The sequence below is a fragment of the Phoca vitulina genome, unplaced genomic scaffold, assembly GCF_004348235.1.
Source record: "Phoca vitulina isolate PV1807 unplaced genomic scaffold, GSC_HSeal_1.0 scaffold21, whole genome shotgun sequence".
NCBI classification, from domain to species: Eukaryota; Metazoa; Chordata; class Mammalia; order Carnivora; family Phocidae; genus Phoca; species Phoca vitulina.
In genome coordinates this window covers 6,308,579-6,331,804 of record NW_022589724.1, presented here as the reverse complement: position 1 = coordinate 6,331,804, position 23,226 = coordinate 6,308,579, and the positions used below count along the sequence as shown (strand labels likewise).

Genomic DNA, 23,226 nt, shown 5'->3' with positions numbered 1-23,226 from the left:
CTTTTGTATTATTTTAAATCAGATTCAGTTTGATGAGTTCCTCCATAGGAATATGTAATACCTCAAAGGCATAAGGAATCTAATCATTCTGTTCTATGAAATATTGAATCCCTTCACACAACAGGAATACACAAAGGTGCAGTTTCCTGTAACAACAAATCTCCCAGTGAATGATCGAGCTATATGTTTCCAGATGCTGGGCCTGCATCTTCTTGGGAATAAAGAGACAAGCTAAGGGCAAAAGGATTAGCACAAAGCTAACAGAGGATCAGAGGTCGAATGCAGACATTGTCAGTGACCACAGAAAGGTGGTCTTCAATCAGAGATAGTGTCTAAACAGTGGAATTAGAAATGCAGGCTAATTCAAAAGGAAAACTATTCTTGGGAATGGGGTGGGAACTTGACTTTCAAAATGCATACTGGTGATGATGGTATATAAGGTGAAGTAGGTTTATCTCTGAGAAATATTTGGGAGCAGTGATGAAGAGGAGCAAGGTCCATCTTCCAGAAACATGGCAGATAATAACAAGCCAGGCAAATGTGTTGTGGCAGGTTCTCCACAAATGTCATTGACCATGAATCTTCAGAATATTGTTGACACTCCATCATTTTACTTGTATGCCTTAGGAACCCAAGGAGCCTGGTGTAGGAGCACCAGATAGTCTTATTATCTCTAGTGGTGTTTGATAGTGAGGTGATACTAGTCATAGAGGAGACTTATACCCAAAAACATCATTGAGGTGCCTGATATACCCAATCTAATTTCCATATCTTGTTCATTTTCTAAATGTATACCATAGATTTGGGGATTAACTAGCTTCTCACTGGTCACAGGTGAAATAGAAAACAATTGCTCAATAGAAACAGAGGTGATGGGGATAAGAAATTGACAGTATGGGAGGAAGGGAGCTGCCATCGTACAGACTCCCAATGTACAGTATGTAAGGAGCATAACTTCATGTTAATTTTGGTAATTTGGAGAGTTATGGGAATATTTCAATACATAAATCAGAGTATTCAGCCTTGGGAATCTCACACCTCTAAAGTGCAGATTCACTACAGAACAACAGCCTCCTGGATACATGCATGACTGTTGGACAACTTTTGTGCCTTGTCTATGGTCTTCTTGGCCCACCTTTTAATCTAGCCATAATGTAACAACCAGCTTCATACAAATATGTAACCTGAGAGCACTTCACCTTTTCCTGCGGCATACCTTCTGTTTTGTGCTCCAGGTCTTTGACATTGTGGTGTGGGATGCTTGTGGGAACCGGGTAGCACTCACACATGGACACACTGGAGGGCCAGAGAATAAACATCTGATGAGGCAATCCTTGACTAACTGGAAGTGGGAGCTTATGCATGTATTTCCTCTTCTTTCCTTCCAGTGAGCAATTTTGAGGCATATTCTACATTGCTTCTCAGAAGATCCAGCATAATCTTAACTCCAGTGCCAACAGCAGTGACCAAATTGAGAACACATCCTCGTACTAACTTTTCTTCCTTCCATGTCTCACTCCCTAACTTCTATTCCCTGGGATTACTTCCCCCCAAAATTATCTGCACTCAAGCCCTCTCAGACTCTAATTTCTGGGGGGAACCTAGGCTATCAAAATAACCTTCTGGGTTCTCTTTATGTTTTATAGCTAAAATCCCATTGTAGTTCAAGGTACTTACTTATCACTTATAAATCTCTACATCTTTTTACAGTAGAGGACACTAAAAAGCGTTGCTGATGTGTGAGTCACAACAGATCACAAATCAAAGCTGGCAATTGAGAATATCAAGCCTTGTGATTTACACTTGTACTTAATATTTTACTGTTTATTTTCTTTATAATGTATGTCCTGATCAGAAGCCACATAGTTCTGATCTGGTACTATGGTTGCAATAGCTATGGATGATGAAAGATACTGTTTTTGGATTGCCCAATGGGTGCTCCAGAATTTTGTGTGTCCTTTGTGAACCAAATATTAAGTCAGACAATTCAAAGTCTAAGTTTGATAACTGGCTTAATTTTATGTAGATTCTGTTTTTGGAGTATGTGGAAGAATTAATGAGGATAGCAGGTGATGGTAGGAGATACTTATCTAAAATCTATTCTCAAATTTGGTTATACATCAGAATCACTTGGAGAAAAAAAATTTAATACAGACTTTTGGGATGGCTGTGTGGCTCAGTTGGTTAAGTGTCCCACTCTTTATCTCAGCTCAGGTCTTCATCTCAGGGTCGTGAGCTCAAGCCCCACATTGGGCTCCATGCTGGACGTGGAGCATACTTAAAAAAAAATACTGATTCTTCAGTTTTATCCCCAAAGGTTCTGGCTCCATAGACCTAGGCAGATATCCTGAGATATATATTCTTAAAAGCTTCCCAGGAGATTTTGATGCACAGTCAAATTAGGGAAACAGTGATCTAAATAATTCTTGAATTTTAAGAGAATTTGTTACCAAAAACTATAAATTTTTCTACCATAGATTTGGAAGCTTGGGCATTTTAAAATTACATTTTCTTTTCTTTTTTTTTTTTAATTTTATTTTAAAGATTTTATTTATTTGACAGAGAGAGACACAGCAAGAGAGGGAACACAAGCAGGTGGAGTGGGGAGAGGGAGAAGCAGGCTTCCCATGTAGCAAGGAGCCCAATGCGGGGCTCAATCCCAGGACCCTGGGATCATGAACTGAGCCAAAGGCAGATACTTAACGACTGAGCCACCCAGGTGCCCCTAAAATCACATTTTCTTATTTTCAGAGAAAAAGTCTAAATTTCTTGATTTGGAAAGGGAACTTTAGAATTAAATTTTCAAAATAAAAGGTCTAATTTCATATATTTTGATATTTCTGAAAAATTAACATGAGGTTTTTTTTACATATTTTCATTTATAGACATCTATAGGCAGGCTTAATTTAAAAGAAATCTAGGTGTAGTAGTATATAATAGAAAGTATGTGTGGTTAATTATAAATACTTCATCGACTAATTAGCATTAATTAACTGTATAATTAAGACTTTGATTGACAAAGATAAGTAAGTTGATTCTCCTTAAATATACATGTTCCAAAAATGTTCATTAACTATTTTCAACCATAATACATTTCCTAATAGACTATCAGATATGGATATGGTATTTTTTCTTCTTTTTAGAAACTACCTTAATAAATGAGTGTAACTTTGTGTCCAGATGATTCCACAGCTGCTTGAGATTGCTGAAAAAACAGTGAGTTCAGGTGCTTAGTTACCAAGAGAGTATGGGACATTCCCTTTGTTTTTGTTTTCTTCCTTAATTTTTATTTAAATCCTAGTTAGTTAGCACACAGTGCAATATTGGTTTCAGGAGGAGAATTCAGTGATTCATCACTTACATATACACCGAGTCTCATCACAACTAGTGCCCTTCTTAATACTCAACACCCATCTAGCCCATCCTCCACCTCCATCTCTTCATCAAGCCTCACTTTGTTCTCTACTTTTAAGAGTCTCATATGGACCTACACATTCAATGCAATCCCTATCAAAATACCATCCACTTTTTTCAAAGAAATGGAACAAATAATCCTAAAATTTGTAGGGAACCAGAAAAGACCTCGAATAGCCAGAGGAATGTTGAAAAAGAAAAGCAAAGCTGGCGGCATCACAATTCCGGACTTCCAGCTCTACTACAAAGCTGTCATCATCAAGACAGTATGGTACTGGCACAAAAACAGGCACATAGATCAATGGAACAGAATAGAGAGCCCAGAAATGGACCCTCAACTATATGGTCAACTAATCTTCGACAAAGCAGGAAAGAATGTGCAATGGAAAAAAAACAGTCTCTTCAACAAATGGTGTTGGGAAAATTGGACAGCCACATGCAGAAGAATGAAACTGGACCATTTCCTGACACCACACACAAAAATAGACTCCAAATGGTTGAAAGACCTCAATGTGAGACAGGAGTCCATCAACATCCTAAAGGAGAACACAGGCAGCAACCTCTTCGACCTTAGTCGCAGCAACTTCTTCCTAGAAACATCGCCAAAGGCAAGGGAAGCAAGGGCAAAAATGAACTATTGGGACCTCATCAAGATAAAAAGCTTTTGCACAGCAAAGGAAACAGTCAACAAAACCAAAAGACAACCAACAGAATGGGAGAAGATATTTGCAAATGACATATCAGATAAAGGGCTAGTATCCAAAATCTATAAAGAACTTCTTAAACTCAGCACCCAAAGAACAAATGATCCAATCCAGAAATGGGCAGAAGACATGAACAGATATTTTTCCAAAGAAGACATCCAAACGGCCAACAGACACATGAAAAAGTGCTCAATATCGCTCGGCATCAGGGAAATCCAAATCAAAACCTCAATGAGATACCACCTCACACCAGTCAGAATGGCTAAAATTAACAAGTCAGGAAATGACAGATGTTGGCGGGGATGCGGAGAAAGGGGAACCCTCCTGCACTGTTGGTGGGAATGCAAACTGGTGCAGCCACTCTGGAAAACAGTATGGAGGTTCTTCAAAAAGTTGAAAATAGAGCTACCATACAATCCAGTAATTGCACTACTGGGTATTTACCCCAAAGATACAAATGTAGGGATCCGAAGGGGTACATGCACCCCAATGTTTATAGCAGCAATGTCCACAATAGCCAAACTATGGAAAGAGCCAAGATGTCCATTGACAGATGAATGGATAAAGAAGAGGTGGTATATATACACACACACACACACACACACACACACACACACACACACACACACACACAATGGAATATTATGCAGCCATCAAAAAGAATGAAATCTTGCCATTTGCAATGACGTGGATGGAACTGGAGGGTATTATGCTGAGTGAAATAAGTCAGAGAAAGACATGTATCATATGACCTCACTGATATGAGGAATTCTTAATCTCAGGAAACAAACTGAGGGTTGCTGGAGTGGTGGGGGGTGGGAGGGATGGGGTGGCTGGGTGATAGACATTGGGGAGGCTATGTGCTATGGTGAGTGCTGTGAAGTGTGCAAGACTGTTGAATCACAGATCTGTACCTCTGAAGCAAATAATACATTATGTATTTAAAAAGAAGAAGAAGAAGAAGATAGCAGGAGGTGAAGAATGAAGGGGGGGGGGAATCGGAGGGGGAGACGAACCATGAGAGACTATGGACTCTGAAAAACAAAGTGAGGGTTCTAGAGGGGAGGGAGTGGGAGGATGAGTTAGCCTGGTGATAGGTATTAAAGAGGGCACATTCTGCGTGGAGCACTGGGTGTTATGTACAAACAATGAGTCATGGAACACTACATCAAAAACTAATGATGTAATGTGTGGTGATTAACATAACAAAAAAAGTCTCATATGGTTTGTTTCCCTCTTTCTCTTTTTTCCCCCTTCCCATATGTTCATCTATTTTGTTTCTTAAATTCCACATATAGTGAAATCGTATGTTCTTTCTCTTTCTTTGGCTTATTTCACTTAGCATAATACACTTTAGCTTCATCCACATCATTGCAAATGGCAAGATTTCATTCTTTTTGATGGCTGAGTAATATATGCAATACATATATATATATATCACTTCTTTATCCATTCATCAGTCAATGGACGTTTGGGCTCTTTCCATAGTTCGGCTACTGTTGATAATACTGCTATAAACATCAGGGTGCATGTACCCCTTCAAATCTGTATTTTTGTATCCTTTGGGTAAATACCTAGTAGTACATTTTCTGGGTTGTAGGGTAGTTCTATTTTTAACTTTCTGAGGAAACTCTATACTGTTTTCCACAGGGGTTGCTCCAGTTTGTATTCCCACCCCTAACAGTGCAAGAGGGTTCCCCTCTCTCCACATCTTCACCAACACCCATTGTTTCTTGTGTTGTTAATTTTAGCTATTTTGACAGGTATGAGGTGGTATCTCTTCATGGTTTTGGTTTGTATTTCACTGATGATGAGTGATGTTGAACATCTTTTCATGTGTCTGTTAGCCATCTAGATATCTTCTTTGGAAAAGTGTCTATTCATGTCTTTTGCCCATTTCTTGACTGGATTATTTGTTTTTTGAGTGTTGAGTTTGATAAGTTCTTTATAGATTTTGGGATACTAACCCTTTATCAGATATGTCATTTGCAAATATCTTCTCCCATTCTGTAGGCTGCCTTTGAGTTTTGTTGATTATTTCCTTCACTGTGCAGCAGCTTTTTATCTTGATGAAGTTCCAATAGTTCATTTTTGTTTCCCTTGCCTCTGGTGACATGTCTAGTAAGAAGTTGCTCTCTCTGAGGTCAAAGAGATTGCTGCCTGTGTTCTCCTCTAGGATTTTGATGACTTCCTGTCTCATTTAACAGAAAATCAGCTTTTAGTTGTTGTTCATTTGTTTATTTTGATTGTGCTTTTGTGAATGGGGAAAAAAGTGATGGAAATAGGGGCACGTGGGTGGCTCAGTTGGTTAAGCGACTGCCTTCGGCTCAGGTCATGATCCCGGAGTCCTGGGATCGAGTCCCACATTGGGCTCCCAGCTCAGCGGGGAGCCTGCTTCTCCCTCTGACCCTATCCCCTCTCATGCTGTTTCTCTCTCTCTCTCTCTCAAATAAATAAATAAATAAATAAAATCTTTAAAGAAAAAGTGATGGAAATAAATAACTATAAAAAATTTAATAAGCAAGATTATAAATATAAATTGGTCTCTGGATGTGATTTTTATTGCATATATGCCTTAGCTAAGGGATTTTCTGACATAACTAACTTAATTTAGATGAGGTTTTTATGAAAAAGTTAATTTGTAGAATTGTAAAACATGAACTGTGACTGGAGTTCCTTTACTGCTCTGTGGCAGAGATATATATTTACCATGGAAAATAAAAAGGAAATTACAACCATTGGTGGATTCAATCAAACCGAATGAAAACTATAAAAAAATAGTAAAGCTACTAATCTGAAATTTCCATTCATTTACTCATTCAGTCCACAAGTATTTACTGAGTGCCCACTCTCCCAAGTAACTGTCCTAAACAGAAATATCTGGTATTAGTGAATAAAATAGAACAAAATCCCTGCCTGACTAGGGACTTACATTTTATATTTTCTGCTTCTGCATTTTATTAGAAAAATCTCTGTGATATCACAAAGGGTAACTGAGAATTACTTATTGCTGCTTGTCTGAATATAATGTCAAAGCAGAAATGCACCTGAAATATGGTGCAAACTGCAAATTACAGTACCTGTATTTTACCTTCACCTTCTTTTTGTTGTGATTCATGGAGACACCAGCAACACTTGGAAGTATACTGGACTTATGGAAATTGTTCTGTGTCTTGAGAATGCAGAGTGTATGCTACACCATTGATGTAATTTATGAAACCATCTCAACTGAACTGCCTGTATGAGAAATTTTGATATCTCATTTGGCTATATATCTGATATTCAGAAAGTCTCAAAAGAGTATATTTTAAGTGATGTATTTGACAGTATTAGACTAAGATAAACTGTAATAAGGGTCTTTGAGAAATTAGAGTCAAGTTAGCAGTTTAATAAAAAATTTAATTTTCTGAAAGGTAACCTCATAATGAGTCTGATCTAAGCCCTTGGCTCTCTCCAAAAACAATGATTCAAGTTCAGTCTCTTTTGTCTAATGTTGTTTTGCCTGTGACTGTTCCTTTACATCTGAAAATCCCTTATTTGTGTCATTGAATCTCAGAAAAAGAACATTATGACTCATTAGTGGAGTAGGGCCCTCAAAGGAGTGGACAGTCTTGATTGTGAAGGGCAGCAGCAAAACATGGTCCAGAATATTCCTGTACTGATAGTAGGGTATTCTAATATTGGTATTTAAAAAAAAGAAAGAAAAGGAAAAGGAAAATCCACAGTGAAAGTGCCTCTGAAACAAAGGATGAATAATGACTGTGCATTTTGGCTACTATGAAAAGGCAGGATTTTTGACAAGCCCTTTTTTATCCTCATTTTTTCTTCCTTTTCCTTCTTTTCTCTTTTACCTTCTCCTCTACTTCCTCCTGTTCATTCTTCATCTTTGTCGTCTTCTTTCTTCTTTGAATTAAAGGAAGAAGAAAGTTTTCTATAACTTATTCTTTGGGTCACTTTGAAATGCTCCTAAATGGGAAACTTGGCTCTCATTTTTCTTTACAAGTAGCTTATGCTGTTGTGTCTAGGCTCTACATCCTACGGCCAGTGAGAGCCAAGTAAGGATATCTACATTAAGATCAGGGCCATGAAGTACAGGAATATCAGACTCTTCTCACGCTTTAGTCATATGTGGAGGTCTACAGACAATGGCGGTCTGGTCAAGCAAGCCTGATGGGGCTAGAGGTGAGGATTCTGACTTAAAGTGTTCGTTGATTTATGGTTTAAAGTACTCTCACTGTGGCTGATTTCAAGTATCAACATGATATAACTGAATTCAGAGTTAGGAAAAGAGCCACTTTGCATTCATGTTTTATGAAGGAATTTTTTCTAAAGCCCCAAGTGAACTACTTGGTGATTGATATAGGACTATTTAAGTTTAAATGTAAAGAGCATGCGTCACTATAGGGAAAGCAAAAGGAAATTCTAATATGAAAACTACTTAGGGAATTTTTTTGCAAGAGTTTTAACTGAAATTGGGGGAGCTATAATCTCCCTACTGAAAGATACGAGGAACTAGACTCAAATTTCCTGGAACCAAAAAAAAATTTCCTGGGAATGTTATTTCTGGTCTCCAAGATTAGACACTAATACAGCCTTCTATTATCTAGTGTATTCATATGTGGTATCAGCAGTTACCTGCTATGTCATTTATCTCAGAATATTTTGCCTTTCTCTTTCTTCAAGTGTAGAACTTATCTAGCTTTGGATGCCATCTGATTTATTGAGAAATAAATAGGGAAGGCTCCAGGTGATACATCAATACCCAGATATTCAGAGTCCAGATCCATCTGGAAATATTTCAATGCTTAGGTCAATAAAAGTTTCCTAAGATTCTCCAAGGTCAGTGGCTATCTATTTTCTCTACATTATACAGGACTTAAAGGGGCTGCAGCTTCTAAAGTAGGACAGAGGAGAGGGAAAAACCCTCATTAGTACTTTCACAAAAATTTGGTCAGATTCATCTGTTATCACAAGTTAAATTTCCTATTTAAGAAGTTGTATTGATTTAGTCATAAGCTTTTTTTTATATGAATCTCCATCCATGAGAGATATGTCTTCATGAGGACTGAGGTTAAGTTTTTTCACTTGAATTTATGCTGCCCCTTATCACTGTTTCACTTAGGTGTAACTAATTATATAATAGGACAATAGAAAATAGAATGAAGATCCTCCTGACTATCCAAATATGTCATGATACCAAATGCCTATTTTAAGTAATTTGAAGCAGATTCATAATCTGAGCAAAACAGATCAGTTCTATGGTGATTTTAGTGTCAGGAATCATTCGGTTCATTGATGTTTCTAAAATCCACTTAGTGACCTGAGATATATGTATGTTAAAATATCACAAAAATTATAAGAATAAAAATTATATGTACTCTATGATTCTAGTCCTATATATAAACTATAGAAAATATGCTGTAATGTTAATGTATAGTAGTACTATGGATAATTCATATTTTTTATTTTTAAGTTGTATATAATAGTATATTACATAAAATTTTAAAAATTAAAAACTCAGTTGGTTCATAATAAAAAGTCATCCAAAGCAAATCACAATCTTTTAAAATTTTGGCTTTATCTCTGTTTGAGAATATATGAATTTCTTTTTATCCTCATCAACTTTTAAGTCCTAGATCAAGAATTTCAAGCCTGCCTTTAAATTTCTCATAAAGAAGATTTACAGGGTTTTAGAAGTGAACAGATATTACTCCCCATGATATCTATTCATCCCCCAAATCGAAACCTTCCAAACCCTTTGTGTTCCTGAGTCAGAGTTTCTGATGACTTAATTTTCAGGAAAAGTAGGGCAAAAGTTGATGATCAAAGGACATTTTTAGAAATCAAATGAGGTCAGAGATCACTGAGCATATCCATACCATCTGGGAGGCCAGAGCCAACAAAAACTGTTAAATCTTGAAAACACAATTTATCAGGGGCTTTGAAAGTTCTCTGAGGGTCACTTATAGCTTTATGCATTTCAGCTTTGATTTTATTCCAGGTTAAATGAAGTTATTGTGTTTTTAATTATAAAATATGTACACATATTTTATAGGACACAAACTATGGGAAAAGAGAAAGTTGAATAAAATCAACAATCTACCCCATGAAGGCAAAAATGACAACATTTTGTTGGATTTCCTTTCAGTATTTTTCCATGAATATTTTTTCTCACAGATAAAATCAAAGTATCACATTATGTACAACTTAAGTTTCTACTATGCTTCTTAACAACTTAACAGAAGAGTTTCTCCACGTTATTTATAGAGATACTAAATAAGTTTAGATTGTTGGGCCAGAAATGGAAAGTTACACAATGGAGTGGAAACCCCACCCCAACTGGGAGTTGAGAGCCATAGGTTTCAGTCCCCACAGTGTCTCTATTTGAGGGTACAAGTGTGGGTACCACTTTCTTTGGATGTCAAGGAGGATGGAATGAGTGGACAAGGACGAGAATAAGGGTCTTAAAATACAGATCTGGACTCTAGCCCCAGATATTCTGATTCAGCGCCCTGAAGTAAGACCCAAGGATCTGTATTTTTAATAATCCTGGGTGATCATGTTGTAAGAGATTCTGGGAGCACTCACTGAAAAGCAATGCAGTAGATCAGTCTTAATTTTCAGAAATTGTTATGGAGGAGTTGGAAAAATCCACAGACACTAGAGGAGGTGCAGGAGAGATACTGAAGTTATCAACAACTGCTTCTCTTCAATTCAAAAAACCCAGGATAAGTGGCACCGCAGGCATAGCATAGCTGGCCAAAGGGCAACAGCCACAGCCTTCAAGGCCCTCAGTCTCTCCCCCACCCCCCGCCAATTTGTGTCAAGCATTCTTTCATAGCCCCCTTGCTTTTCCTGTCTCTTCCCTTTCTGGCCACTTCCCCTCGCCTTTCAAGTCGCAAGTTTAGTTAATAGCAGAGTTCATACTGGAAGCTACGTCCCTCGACCCCTTTCCTAAGATCTTCCTACTGCACCATCCTTCAAATCCAGATTTTTTGGGTTCCCAAGCAATAGCTCTTTCAAGAAGCCTTTCCCAGTTCTCCAGTCTTTTCTGTGTTTCTTTCTTTTTTTTTTTTTTTTTAAGAATTTATTGATTTGACAGAGAGAAAGTGCACAACAGGCAGAGGGAGAAGCAGGCTTCCCGCTGAGCAAGGAGCCCGATGTGGGACTCCATCCCAGGACCCTGGGATCATGACCTGAGCCGAAGGCAGATGCTTAACCGACTGAGCCATCCAGGCATCCCCTTTTCTGTGTTTCTACAGTAACTTCCCCCACCCCTCTGTGCTTGCTTCTTTCATCATGTTTATAATATAGTTAACTCCCTTACTATCCTTCCCTACTGCCCTGAGTTATCCTGAGCCTAGCACAGTTGCTGGAACAGAACATACACGCAATAATATTTTATGAATTAACAAATAAATATACAATCTCTTCTTAAGGCATTTATGGTTAAAAGGGCCTAATGTATTGTAGTACATCTATGTAGTATGGGTCTTCCCTCCTTGGTTAAGCTCTATTTTTTTTCAGATGCCAATATTTTGAAGTTTCATCTCTTGTTTAGGGAGCATTCATAGTAATTGATCTTTTCTGAAACAGCAGGAGTAAATCATTTCATGCTATTACACATACAGCTTGAGGAGGGATTTCTTTTTAAATTTATTTCAATCGGTTGGCCTGATTTCCATCAGAGTCTTCATTTTAAGTTTTTATTTTATCCTCTGATCAGAATAACTACTCTGTAAAGGAAAAGAATAAAATGTTCAAAGAAGATAGTTATATCATTGACATTGTGTTAAAATGCAAATGCAGTGCAAACTGGAAGAAGTCAAACTGCCAAATAACCTGGATCATTTCCGAGTTCAGGAGAAAGATTCAAATTACTCATTTTCTGTATAGCAAACCTCTGTATGCATATTCTTTGCAAGAAAAATGGAAGTGAACTGGAGGATATTCATTCTTCATGCTTGGTTACACAGGGAGAACACCCACTGACATTTTCTAACAGATTTTCAAAAACAAACTTTCATTTAAAAACATATGTACCATGCATAATTATTTCAGAACCATTTTGGGTTTCAAGGAAACCCCAACCCCACCTTCTTAGCCCCAAGCTGCCTCCATATTCCTTTCATACCTGTCAATAGACCTCAAATATTTACCCAGTTTTGTTCACCCTTGATAGGTTTTGCCTTCGGGATTCCTTTCCCCTTAGACTAACTGAAAAGTTGTATAGAATCGCTCTAGCTACTTGCTTTTTTGTATAAGTCAGATATAAGCCTTCATAATTTAAGAATTTCCTTCCTAACCCTCATCTCACTATGTTCCCTGGCCCCCGATTACCTCTGATTTTATCTCTTACATTCTTCCTTTGCCTTACTTCGCTCCAGCTTCTTTGATTTCCTGGCTGCTCCTTAGCGACTAAGCACACTCCCAACTCAGGGCCACTGGCCTTACCTTTGCCTCTGCCTACGTGCGGTCCTCCTTTCCCTTGGAACAGGATAGCCCACTCCCTCACTTCCTGGGGGCCTTTGTTCAAATGTCAGCTAATCAAAGAGGCTATGTCCTCTATTTCTTCACTCTGTTTTTTTTTTTTTTCATAGCCTGCATCACCCACTGACACATTATATATTTGATTGCTTTATGTCTATTACTGTGAATCTGAGAACATAGTAACATGAAAGTAATGACTTTTTCTGTTTTCTTCACTGCTCCTACCTTAGGACCTAAAATAGTGCCGGGCACATACTAGGTGCTCAAAAATAATTGTCAAATAAAGGAATGATTACAATGGGAAAATAGGCAGTTTCTGTAAAGGGTAAATGACAAAAGTTCTGAGGTTTTTAAATAGCATTTAAAATATAGTTCCTGACCTTTATTCTCTAACTCCTTTGGAGACAGCTATTAGAACCAGTGGCATTTATGGACTCAGCTTTCATTTCTGAGAGGAATCTCACCATTACTATCTCCTCTCCACACCCTTGACTTTAAAACAGAGTTCCATTCTCTGCAGGAATGCTGATTTGTGTCAAAAAATGGTGTATAAAAATGGCATCATGAGCACATTGTTTTATAGCCTCTTGCTGCATAAAACTAATACAAGAGTACACTTCGCTGTAGCTTTGAATGATGAAATAGTTTCCTTGGTAAATCCACAATGATCAGACATTTAAGTTGTGCCCAGTTTTTTAGTTTTCTAAACTATACTGAGTTGTCTATTCATGTAGAGAAATCTGTAAATGCATCCATAGATATTACTGTTGGATAACCTCCTAGATGTGGAATTATGTCAAAAAGCATGACTTTATTTTTAAAGCTATTTTTAAAGCCAAATTCCCTTCCAGAAAGGTGGTAGCAATTTACCATCAATGAAAGAAAGTGACTATTTATGGTGTCTGCATTAGTTAGGGTTCGCCAGAGAAACAGAACCAATGGGATATAAAAGGAGATTTATTATAAGGGATTAGCTCACCCAATTATGGAGGTTGAAAAGTCCCACTGTCTGCCATCTACTTGCCGGAGACCCTGCAAAGCCAGTGGTATAATTCAGTCTGAATCTAAGGCTTGAGAACCAATGATGTAAATTCCAGGGCCAGAGAAGGGATGAAATATCTCAGCACCAACAATGAGGCAGAAAAAAGGGGCAAATTCTTCCTCTTCTGCCTTTTTGTTCTATGTAGGCCCTCACCAGATTAGATGATGCCCGTTGGGGAGGGCAATCTATTTTATTGCACCTATAATTCAAATGCTAATCTCATCCTGAAACACCCTCCTAGTCATACCCAGAAATAATGTTTAATCAAATATCTGGGCATCCCCTGATCCAGTCAAGTTGACATTTAAACTTAACTATCATGGGGCACCTGGCTGGCTCAGTCAGAGGATCATGCAGCTCTTCATCTTGGGGTTGTGAGTTCGAGCCCCATGTTGGGTGTAGAGATTACTTAAATAACTTTTTTTTTAATTTAAACAACTATCACAAATTCATTCCTTGTCAATTTGGCATTCATATCCCTGTCATTAAACTATACTTAATTTCCAAATAAAAACAATAATGAGGTTATAATTTCACCTAACATGATACAACTATCCTGCCTACAACTGAGAACCCACTAACTCTTTCCCCAGGAGAGGACGCAAAGTCAGGGGCACCTGGGTGGCTCAGTCGTTAAGCGTCTGCCTTTGGCTCAGGTCATGATCCCAGGGTCCTGGGATTGAGCCCTGCATTGGGCTCCCTGCTCAGCCAGGAGCCTGCTTTTTCCTCTCCCACTCCCCCTGCTTGTGTTCCCTCTCTCACTGTCTCTCTCTGTCAAAAAAATAAATAAAATCTTTAAAAAAACCAAAAGAGGACACAAAGTCCTTGGGTGATGTTTACTCTTCTTGATACCATGTAACTTAAATACTATAATGTAAAACTAGCAATACTTAAATACTATGATATAAAGTCAATACATCTATCTTATGTTACATGTTAAGGGAATGATAGGAAAACAAAGGTATTTGATACACACACAAAAATTGTGTTTTTCCTAACAGAATAAGGAGGACTGCTCATGACTCTTATAGTCCTCTTTTCTGTAACTGGTCACATGACTGTAGCTGATGTATAGCTACCTTCTTTCACTACCATTCTGTATTCCCTTGTATGACCAGTTCAGCTGGCCATGGTTTTCTTACTGGTGTGGTGAGACTGAATGTTTGTATCACACCCAAATTTATGTTGGAACCTAATCCCCAGGGTGATGGTAAATGGAGGTGAGCCTTTAGGAGGTGATTTGGTCATGAGGGTAAACCCCTCATGAATGAGATAGTTCCCATACAAAAGAGACCCCAGAGAGCTCCCTTGTCCCTTCTGACCTGTCAGGACACAATAAGAAGGCCATGTAAAAATCAAGTCCTCAGGTTAGTGGGCCCTCACATGTCACTGAATCTGCTAGCAACCTGATCTTGGACTTCTAGCCTCTAGAGGTCTGACAAGTAAGTGTTTGTGGTTGAAGCCGCCCAGTTTATGGAATTTTGTTATAGCAGCCTGAACAGACTAGGATGATGTCCATGAAAACTATTCTGATTCCTTAAAATCTTTGTTCAGTTGATAGGTGAAAACTTGTTTATTTGCATTTGTTTCACTCCTCCTGTGGTTGAAATTTTTATGTCTCTTGACCATTTATGTATCTTCTTTGTAATATATTCTTTTTTCTTATTGAATTGTAGGAAATGTTATATACATTATGACTATTAAATCTTTGTTATATCTATGCAAAAATTTTCTCCCTTTTTTGACCATTAATTACCTTTTTTTGTGATAGTCTCATTCCTCTGTTTTGTTTTGTTTTGTTTTTTATATTTCTCTTATTGGATTTCAGGAAACTTTTATGTATATTATGACTACTATAAAAAATTTTCTCTTTTTCTTTTTCATTAAATTGATTCTGGGTATTTTTTTCCCAATCAAATCTGTCACCTCTCTTTATTGCTTCTGAATTTTGTGACATGTTTGCTTAGAAAGTTCTTTCCAAAAATTTTTTTTGTGGTTTTTTAAAGAAATATCAAGATGTTTCAACAGCCTAGACATTATTTTGGTCCAATGATTAGTCTGACATTTGTTATTTAATCTTTCTCTATAGGTGTAGATCTTTCATCTACAGACATCTCTCAAGTGACACCTTTATTATATTCTAAATTATTTATATTTACATAGGTCTTTTTCTTGACTTTCTAGTCTTTCCATTGTCTCTTTCTCTCTAAGCTCATATTGTACTACACCAATTACTACTACTTTATACAAAGCCTTCTTTTTTTAATTGTGCAGGGCCATAGCCCACTGTTTCCTCTTTTCAATATTTTCCTCACTAGTCTCAAACAATTGTTCTTTCAGGTGAACTCTATGATCATTCTAATAATATGCCAAAAGTCTCATTGAACCAAATCATCTTTCAAAAAAATGTAACATGTCAATAACATTTTGTTATCTGATATATAAAGTAAAAGTAATAGTAATAAAAAGCATGAAGCCCTGTCCCACTTACTGCATTGCCAGGTGGATGGACTGGGTGCCCAGAGGGCTCCCTGGTGTGCATGCATTTCTGGCACCATGGCGGCCTGACCTCACTTCCAGGTCTCCCCAAGCAGCATTTCACCGCAACTCTTTAGATTTAGTTGTTGGTAGAGAAAAGGCAAAATATTCTTCCAATAAAATGATAACTTGAATAATCTAAAAAAGGTTTATTAAAATAAAATTTGTGGGGCACCTGGGTGGCTTAGTCTTGATTTTGGCTCAGGTCATGATCTCAGGATCATGAGACTGAGGCCTGTGCAGGCTCTGGGCTCAGTGGGGAGTCTGCTTAAGATTCTCTTCCTCTCCTTCCCCCTCTGTCGCTCCCCCCACACATGTGTGCTCTCTCTTTCTCTAAAAATAAATAAATCTTTTCAAAAATAAATAAAATTTTCTACAGAAGTCAAAGAGGTCACATTGAAAAGAGAATCATGGTCATCTTGGACCCTATAATTAAGGTGTTTACATGTACACACAATCCCTATCAGTTGCATGTCTTTGAAACCTGCTGTAACCCTGCCTAACCCTTTGTGTCTTGTATTGTGTTAGTAGCAATTCTTTTTTTTATTTTTATTATGTTATGTTAGTCACCATACAATACATCATTAGTTTTTGATGTAGTGATCCACGATCCATTGTTTTTGTATAACACCCAGTGCTCCATGCAGTACGTGCCCTCCTTAATACCCATCACTGGGCTAACCAATCCCCCCTCCCCCCTCCCCTCTAAAACCCTCAGTTTGTTTCTCAGGTCCATAGTCTCTCATGGTTCATCTCTCCCTCCAATTCCCCCCGCCCATTTTTCCCTTCCTTCTCCTAATGTCCTCCATGTTATTCCTTATGTTCCACAAATAAGTGAAACCATATGATAATTGACTTTCTCTGCTTGACTTATTTCACTTAGCATAATCTCCTCCAGTCCCATCCATGTTGATGTAAAAGTTGGGTATTCACCTTTTCTGATGGCTGAGTAATATTCCATTGTATAGATGGACCACATCTTCTTTATCCATTCATCTGTTGAAGGGCATCCCGGCTCTTTCCACAGTTTGGCTATTGCGGACATTGCTGCTATGAACATTGGGGTGCATATGGCCCTTCTTTTCACTACATCTGTGCCTTTGGGGTAAATACCCAGTAGTGCAATTCCTGGGTCATAGGGTAGCTCTATTTTTAAATTTTTGGGGAAACTCCACACTGTTTTTCAAAGTGGCTGTACCAAATTGCATTCCCACCAACAGTGTAAGAGGGTTCCCCTTTCTCCACAACCTCTCCAACACTTGTTGTTTCTTTCCCTGTCCATTTTGGCCATTCTAACTGGTGTAAGGTGGTATCTCAGTGTGGTTTTGATTTGGATTTCCCTGATGGCTAATGATGATGAACATTTTTTCATGTGTCTGTTAGCCATTTGTATGTCTTCTTCAGAGAAATGTCTTTTCATCTCTTCTGCCCACTTTTTGACTTGATTATTTGTTTTTTGGGTGTTGAGGTTGAGAAGTTCTTTATAGATTTTGGATACCAGCCCTTTATCTGTAGTGTCATATGCAAATATCTTCTCCCATTCTGTGGGTTGCCTCTTTGTTTTGTTGACTGTTTCCTTTGCTGAGCAGAAGCTTTTTATCTTGATGAAGTCCCAAAAGTTCATTTTTGCTTTTGTTTCACTAGCTTTTGGAGATGTATCTTGAAAGAAGTTGCTGTGGCCGATGTCAAAGAAGTTACTGCCTATGTTCTCCTCTAGGATTTTGGTGAATTCCTGTCTCACATTGAGGTCTTTCATCCACTTTGAGTTTATCTTTGTGAGTGGTGTTAGAGAATGGTCGAGTTTCATTCTTCTGCATGTGGCTGTCCAATTTTCCCAGCACCATTTATTGAAGAGACTGTCTTTTTTCCATTGCATGTTTTTTCCTGCTTTGTCAAAGATTATTTGACCATAGAGTTGAGGGTCCATATCTGGGTTCTCTAGTCTGTTCCATTGGTCTGTATGTCTGTTTTTGTGCCAGTACCATGCTGTCTTGGTGATCACAGCTTTGTAATATAGCTTGAAATCGGGCAACATGATGCCCCCAGCTTTGTTTTTCTTTTTCAACATTTCCTTGGCGATTTGGGGTCTTTTCTGATTCCATACAAATTTTAGGATTGTTTGTTCCAGCACTTTGAAAAATGTCATTGGCATTTTGATTGGGATGGCATTGAAGGTATAGATTGCTCTGGGTAGCATAGACATTTTAACAATGTTTATTCTTCCGATCCATGAGCATGGAATATTTTTCCATCTTTTTGTGTCTTCCTCAATTTCTTTCATGAGTGTTTTGTAGTTCCTAGTGTATAGACCCTTTACCTCTTTGGTTAGGTTTATTCCGAGTTATCTTATGGTTTTTGGTGCTATTGTAAATGGAATCGTTTCTCTAATTTCTCTTTCTACAGTTGCGTTGTTAGTGTATAAGAAAGCAACTGATTTCTGTGCATTGATTTTGTATCCTGCCACATTACTGAATTGCTGGATGAGTTCTAGTAATTTGGGGGTGGAGTCTTTTGGGTTTTCCACATAAAGTATCATGTCATCTGCGAAAAGAGAGAGTTTGACTTCTTCTTTGCCTGTTTGAATACCTTTTATTTCTTTTTGTTGTCTGATTGCTGTTGCTAGGACTTCTAGTACTATGTTGAACAACAGTGGTGAGAGTGGGCACCCTTGACGTGTTCCTGATCTTAAGGGAAAGGCTCTCAGCTTTTCCCCATTGAGGATGATATTCGCTGAGGGTTTTTCATAGATGGATTTTATGAACTTGAGGAATGTTCCCTCTATCCCTATACTCTGGAGTTTTAATCAGGAAAGGATGTTGTATTTTGTCAAATGCTGTTTCTGCATCAATTGAGAGGACCATATGGTTCTTCTCCCTCCTCTTATTAATGTGTTCTATCACATTGATTGATTTGCAAATGTTGAACCACCCTTGCATCCCGGGGATAAATCCCACTTGGTTGTGGTGGATGATCCTTTTAATGTATTGTTGGATCCTATTAGCTAGGATTTTGTTGAGGATTTTGGAATCCATATTCATCAGGGATATCGGTCTGAAATTCTCCTTTTTGATGGGGTCTTTGCCTGGTTTGGGGATTAAGGCAATGCTGGCCTCATAGAATGAGTTTGGAAGTTTTCCTTCTGTTTCTTTTTTTTGAAACAGCTTCAGTAGCATAGGTATTATTTCTTCTTTGAATGTTTGGTAGAATTCTCCAGGGAATCCATCAGGCCCTGGACTCTTGTTTTTTGGGAGGTTTCAGATCACTGCTTCAATGTCGTTACTGGTTATTGGCCTATTCAGGTTGTCATTTTCTTCCTGTTTCAGTCTTGGCAGCTTATAGGTTTCCAGGAAGGCCTCCATTTCATCCAGATTGCTCAGTTTATTGGCATATAGTTGTTGATAATTCTAATAATTGTTTCTATTTCCTTGGTGTTAGTCATGATCTCTCCCCTTTCATTCATAATTTTACTAATTTGGGTCCTTTCTCTTTTCTTTTGGATAAGTCTGGCCAGTGGTTTATCAATCTTATTAATTCTTTCAAAGAACCAACTTCTAGTTTCATTGATCTGATCTACTGTGTTTCTGGTTTCTAATTCATTGATTTCTGCTCTAATTTTAATTATTTCTCTTCTAATGCGTGGCTTAGGTGTCATTTGTTGCTTTTTCTCTAGTTCTTTAAGGTGTAGAGTTAGTTGGTGAATTCGGGATTTTTCTATTTTTTTGAGTGAGGCTTGGATGGCTATGTATTTCCCCCTTAGGACCGCCTTTGCAGTATCCCATAGGTTTTGGACTGATGTGTTTTCGTTCTCATTGATTTCCATGAATTGTTTAAGTTCTTCTTTGATTTCTTGGTTGACCCAAACATTCTTGAGCAGAGTGGTCTTTAGCTTCCAAGTGTTTGAATTTCTGCCAAATTTTTTCTTGTGATCGAGTTCCAGTTTTAGAGCATTGTGGTCTGAGAATATGCAGGGAATAATCTCAGTCTTTTGGTATCGTTTGAGACCTGATTTGTGACCCAGTATGTGGTCTATTCTGGAGAAAGTTCCATGTGTGCTCGAGAAGAATGAGTATTCTGTTGTTTTAGGGTGGAATGCTCTGTAAATATCTATGAGGTCCATCTGGTCCAATGTATCTTCAAAGCTCTTGTTTCCTTGTTGATTTTCTGCTTAGATGATCTGTCCATTGCTGAGAGTGGAGTATTGAGGTCTCCGTGATAGTAGCAATTCTTTCTTGGCCTTTTGACATGCAACTAGGCATGTGCAGCTTGTGGACTTGGCCAGCACCAAGAAGCTGCCTGTGGACATTCCCACACAGAAGGGCATCCTGAACTGCATTGCTGTCAACCTGTAGGGAGCACAAATTGCAATCTGAAAAAGGGACTCTTAGAAAAATATTTGCTACTTCATCAGGGCATTGAATCCAGAAACCACGAAGAGGATCACAAGCAGCAAACATTTATTTCATTTACTTCAGTCAGGATGCTTCCCTCATCTGTGTATCTAGTGACCGTGGCATGGTGCACATTTTTGCTGCCAAAGATCCAAAGAAGGAATAAACAGTCTAGTTTGGTGTCAGCAATTTTCTTCCAAGCTACTTCAGTTCTAAATAGAGTTTCCCAAATTTCAGGTTCTCTCAGGCTCTCCATGCATTTGTGCTTTTGGAACAGACTCAAATGTTGTCATTTCATTTTGCACAGAAGGTAGCTCCTATATGCATTCCTATTCAACTTCAAGGAGGAGTGCATCCAGGATGCCTATGTGCAGTTTCTAGGAATGAGCAATGACAAGCTGTGATTCTTCACAAGTGTGGGCCCTCAGCACCCACACTGACCACCCCACTGAAGTGCTGAGTGTGCCGAAACTCACCCAATAAGCCCAGGAGTTTTGTGGTATCACTGACAGGAGTAGCTAGTCTTCTCATGGGGCAGGACTAGGTCTTATAAATGAGGAGAGTCAGTTTTATTCAGGGTTAAAACTAAATTTCTCTGTTATGTGTTAGGAACAAAGTAATGCATAGACTTTAAAAATTAGTCATTTAATTTAGAACCTACAAAAGAAAATATTCAACATCTCTCAACAAAGTGATATTCAAGAATGTCCTCTGGTAATTTCTGTCAATGTTGGGCATAATGCCTTATATAATACTTCAGTCTGTCATTTCTACTTCTGTTTCTTGCCATCTTTTTCTGTCTTCAACATTTTTAAGATTAGCTACAAACCAGTACTTTGGGAATGAAAGGCACATTACATTTTTTGAAATCATTGGGTAACTACCATAGGTTATGGGCTCTGTATTTTAAAGTACTGTTTGAGGTATATTTAATTTTCTTAAATTCCTGATAGATTTGATTTTGTGTTTTTGACTTCAACATTTAAAATCAACATAGCATCAAATCCTCAGTTTTGCAAAAATATGACAAAAAGGCTAAAGAAGCTAAAGCATGAGCAGAATATAATTATGAACTTTGTGGTCTTGATCTTAACCCAGGTGTCCTTAACGGGTTCCCACAAGCAACATGAACTAGAGTCTAGACTCAATAGCCTAAGCAGCTTGCAAAATAAAAAGAAAGCCCAAATTCTTCCAATGGGGTATTTCTGAGCATCTCAAAGTATCTATGATACAAAGAAAATCTCTTCCTCCCTTAATTCAAAAGAGGAAGATGAAGAAGACCAACACTCCAGTAGAAAACTGGTAATAAGACATAGAGAAACAAATCACAGAAAATAGTTGCACAATAAGCACCATGAAAACATCCCCACTTCACATTTAATAAGGAAAAGTAATTATTAATTATGTATCATGTTTTGTCTGTCAATATAAACTCCTGGTGCAACTGCATATTAGTAACACCTGCCCAAAAAGCAACTGGACAATAACTGGCAAAAGCTTTAAAAATATAACTTACACTTGAACCTAACAATTTTAGTTCCAGGATTCTACTTTTAGAAAGTCACCAGAGATGTGGAGATGTGAAGAATGATTCATGTACAAGGATGAACATTGCAGAGTTCCTAAAATATAGAAAATTAGAAACAATTCAATGCCCAATTGTAAGTTAATCGTTGCATAATTTATGGAATAGCCTTCTGGTACAATACTATGCAGCTATTAAAATATTATTTTCAAATAACATTGAATATTATAGGAAAATGCTCATTGCATAATTTAAATGAATAGAAATAGGTTATAAATATATAATATAATATACATGTGTGCACGGAAAGGAGTATGAAATATTTACAATAGTTATTTCTGATTCCTGACTTTAACAATAATTTTTATTTTCTCCTTTATACTTTGTCAGGGTTTTAATGTAAACCTATAATCACTTTTAACAGAAAAGCACTAAATTTTATTTTAATACCTAACAACTTTAGGAAAAAATAATCTGTGAAACACAACACATTTGACTTCCAAAATATATTGCATTCTCATAAAGTTTTTGTTTTATTTCTAATTCTAAACTTGTGCTTTAAACTTAACTTTGTGAAATAAAATTCTCAGTTTTAGGAAGTGACATTTTAGCACTTGTTATTCTTTTGGGAAATTTTACCAGACTAACCCTCAGCTCAAACTAGTAGAGATTGATGGGCACATATGTTGAGTAATGCACACTGATTTTTCACAGGAATGGAAACATTTGTAGAGATTGATAGAGCAATTCTTTTCAGACAGTATACACTTTGCTTTTCCAGACATTCACACTAAAATAAGAAAAAAAAAACAGTTTTCTTAGCTTGATCTTTCTACTTTTCTATTTGTTTTGGGTTAAAAAGCAAGCATATCTTCTGAACTTGCATGTCAGTAAAATAATGCTCTGGATGAAGCCAACATAAACAAAATATAAACAGAAAATCCATTAATAAAATCTTCCTCGATTATATGCACAACCCTGAGGAAAGCATTTAACTACATTATACCTTGGATTTTGCATTTAAAAACTAAGATAATATTTGTGTTATCACTGTGGTTTTAAATTTTGCGTCTCGAAAAGGCTTCACTTCCTCTTTATATCCAGGAGGCTTTGCAATAGTCCTGC

The 23,226-nt window shown here is 37.5% G+C and overlaps 1 pseudogene; it reads left to right on the top strand.

Annotated features, from left to right (window-relative positions):
* Positions 1–512: 512 nt before the first annotated feature.
* Positions 513–20,980, top strand: LOC116641303 (annotated as a pseudogene).
* The last annotated feature ends 2,246 nt before the right edge of the window (positions 20,981–23,226 follow it).